Source organism: Hyposmocoma kahamanoa, unplaced genomic scaffold (genome assembly GCF_003589595.1).
Source record: "Hyposmocoma kahamanoa isolate Upper Pololo Valley unplaced genomic scaffold, ASM358959v1 78, whole genome shotgun sequence".
Taxonomy (NCBI): Eukaryota; Metazoa; Arthropoda; class Insecta; order Lepidoptera; family Cosmopterigidae; genus Hyposmocoma; species Hyposmocoma kahamanoa.
The window spans coordinates 16,042,243-16,046,397 of NW_020653945.1; positions in this window are offsets into that span (position 1 = coordinate 16,042,243).

The following is a 4,155-nucleotide window of genomic DNA, read 5'->3' on the forward strand; positions in this document are numbered from 1 at the left end:
TGTTACATGGTAACGCTATTTTAATTGTCACATTGATAGAATTGCCATCCAAAGACTAAAATTATAAGAAGTCATAGAGTTTTCTCGTATGCTTTCCGTACTTCCATTTGGAACTAAGTATTCTTCCAGAGACGCAACATAATATTGAAATACTTTTTATTGAGATTTTTTTGTGAAATAACTCCACAATTTTGTTATGACTATGAATACAAAGATGGAACACGCAGAAAAATTTTTTCGTCGACCCGGTGGGACTTGAACCCACGTCCATGCTGCACCGCAGCATTGCTCTTACCAACAGAACTGCGGGTCCAGTTACCGAGTCATCGAAATTCTGCTATGTGTTTTTGTTATAGAGAGAGATTTTAGAATATCCTTCTAAAAAATCTCTCGTTAAATAAAATTGAAATACTGGTAAGTAAAAACGGAACGTCTTCATTAATACGTCTTTTGATGTCTTTGAAAATTGTGCTTAGTTGTCATAGGAATGAAAATGTACTCCATTTGTACCTAATGCATGTACCTTTAGACAACTTCACAGATGTGCTCTGTAACTATATCATAAATAAATAAAGCACATTTATTAATACTATGTCAATTCAATTAAAGCAGCTCAATTCAAACGAAAAAGTTTATCTTAACACAAAATTATCTGTACTCTATAATCCACCCGTGCATTCTATTTACATAGAAAAGCTGCATAAAAGTCTGACGCAAACATGAAATTTTATGCATCATTAACGTTCCACTAGGATTACAAGAGCTTTATGAATAATGTCAATGAAGTTCATGTTACAGCAATTCTTATTTTTACTGTGTTATAAAAAGTATCGCCATATACCTTAAGTCCTAAAATGCTCTTGAATTTTCATGCCCCCTGTAATTCTTTACGAGGCAAACAAGGCGGCAATTAATATGTTTATTAACGACGACTATACGTCTCATCAATATTAATCTCCCCTTGAATTGATTTGTCTTTATGTTCGTATCTATTTCACGGAATTTTCCCTTTTTCATTTGGCAGTGCTCGATGAAGCATACAACTTTATGATTATCAAATAAAAATGGGCAACTATAAGCAAACCTCGTTCAGATAATACACGCAACAAAGACGCTTAAAATATCACAGATGCATTAAACTTTAACAAAGCCACTTGGTTTAAAAATAACTTAAAATATCGTTCAATGTGGACACTTTGACAAAAGAGTAGGTCGAATGAATCGACGCTCTTCATGTTTGAATCATTTTTCAAAGAATTCCGTTGAATATGGCAGCGATCGTTCGCGATGAGCCGGTGGATAGCACGAATAAGGTGTTATTTGCATTCGGCCCTTTCGAGATTATGTTAATCTTGCCATTTATCTTTCCTCCAACTTGGGTAAAAGAGATTTAAAATTTTCTTTGAACTAAGTACCTTATGTATACGAGCTACCTTATTAGCTTAGACAACTTGGAAGAAAGTCAAATTATATTTCTTTATTACGTATTTCTTCTTGCTTATTGTCCAAGACAGATTTCAAAATCTTAAGTGACGTCTCATTTCTGAAAATCTTTTTCATTTACTATATAGAGCAACATACAGCAACTGTTTCCAAAATGACACAAAGCTGACAAATGAAAAATAACAACAAAACATAATCGATATGGAATGATCGAAATTTCCAATTTTGTTTAACATTTACGTACCATCTACAATGGCTTAATATCCAGGCTGAGCCGTCAACACTCTGTATACTTGCAGTACTTATAAGGTGAGAAAGATGTTTTTATCTCGGTTTCAGTCTCATGTCAGCCTCTTGACCGTGAAGAATATCCATCCGCCTACTCATAAAATGCTAACCACAGAGGCTAACGTATCGCCGTTTCTTTTACATAAACTCTACAGCACATATTTGCAGCAGCTACGAAAGCGACGCATGAGATCAGCCACAAAATTTACATTTTAATTGTAGGCGCCGGAGCGTTTTTGGTTCTTTCACAAGCGATTAAACTTGACAGGCTGGCACACAAGTTTTGCGGAAAATCACCGCTACATTGACATCCTATCGTGTATGTGACGAGCTGTTAATGGGTTATTATAATTTGGACCGCCCGTTGCGAGGGGGTAAATTGGACTCACGACCACGTAAATAACGCGATGTCCACAGATTTGAGACCACGCAAATTGACATCACAAATTGCTTTATCGCAAAGCTCTACGGTGATAAACAGTTTAAATGTGTTCTCGATTAAGCCATGCAATATTTTTTCGATTATTAACTGTGAATTAATATATTTGGGTTCCTAAGGTTAGACGCAAACAATATAGAGATTGCTATTGAACATTAGTTATTCTAATCATAACCGAAATTCCCCTAAAGGTCCCTAAGGGTCCGACTTCACGGTCGAGACTCATGCCGAGTAACTTGCACAACTTGTGGTTATGCTTTTATAGATGTATTTTTATTAGTGTTTTCTTTTCACGGAAATTGGTTACTCCCCGCCTGCCAGTAAACATGTACGTGTTTTCTAACGCTTAGCACAAGTAATTCCATTCTAATTCATTTTTTGGTTTCAGATAAATCCGCTAGCAGACAATGTCACATTCACCAAAACCACTGCCAAAGCTGGCGTCGTCGATGATTGCATCTTGCTCACCTCACACGAAGTTGCACTATGACAACAGATTTTTCGTTTACACGGTGTTGATGGTATTGCTTATAGGTGTAACTCTATATTGGGGCATAAAAGACTGGAAAGGATTCAATTCAACAGACGAGGTGGATCTCGGAGAGATGCACGGCCCACATCACCACCGACGACGCAAGCATTATAATACCACACGACGGCGACACTACGACTAAGTATTAATATTTAATCCAATTAAAAAACCAGTTTTAAACTCTGTTTCAAACCGTGCTTGTCATTTCTAAACAAACATTCCATGGTCTAATACAAAAATTGAGTTTTATTTCATGGTCTTCAACAATGTTACTTTTTTTTAAATATCAAGTGGTAGGACGACCAAAGACGTCCGCCTGATGCCAAGCTACACGCCTATCCATGACAATTGCAGTGCCACTCGGAGTTTTAAATCACTTATATCTGGGAAGCACTGTCAATGCCTGCGTCCGACACCCCGGGACAAAAGTTAATAGTCGCACGTCGCTGTAATTTCACCAAGTACCCTTACTCTTCAAAACCGGAACAGTAATAGGTACTCACATTGCTGCTTGGCGGCAGAAAAAGGTAAGGTGGCAGTAAGTAGTTCCATGGACGAACCTTTTCACAATGAGCTCTACTGCTATAAAGGTTGCAATATCTACTTCCCTGGACGAACTGTTTTCAGAAGGGGCTCTACTACTTCTAAAAATTTTATGTAGATGTTATTATAATAGGAAATGAGAGACTGGAGACAGTTGACCAGTATGTTTATCTTGGGCATAATTTATCCTTTGATAAAGAACATCAGCAAAATGAAATCACAAAACGCATATAAGTGGGATGAACTGCATTCGGTAGGCTGAATGACATCTTAAAATCGATTGATACTCCATAGTGTTTGAAGCCCAGCTTATTTAACCAATGTGTCTTGCCCACTATGACTTGCGGTGCCGATACGTGGACGCTCACACAGAAGGCTGTGTCCAGAATGAGACTCGCACAAAGAGCCATGGAGCGAGTCATGCTCGGCATCAAACTTTTAGATCGAGTTCCGAATTCCGAAATCCATAGACGAACTAAGGTCCAGGACATAGGAGATTTTAAAAATAGTCAATCAATATCAATTGCAATTAAACCAATTGCGACACGTCGCAATTGATTTAATTGCAATTGATTTTAATTGCAGTTGATTTCAATTGCAGTTGATTTCAATTGCAATTGATTTCAATTGCAATTGATTTCAATTGAATTGATTTTAATTGCAATTAAATTAATTGCAATTAATTTTTTTACTTGTTGTAAGAAACAATTGAAACTAACAATTATAACCGAAAGTACCGAATAAAAGTTTCATTACGAATATGGAATAGGGGGTGGGTTAGGGGTGTCCTAACACACCGGTCGGTTCGGTTAGGGGGTCGGTTGAGGAGTCGGTCGGGGGGTCGGTTGGGGTGCCGGTTGGTGGGCCGGTTGGGGGCCGGTTGGGGGGCCGGTGGGGTGCCGGTTGGGGG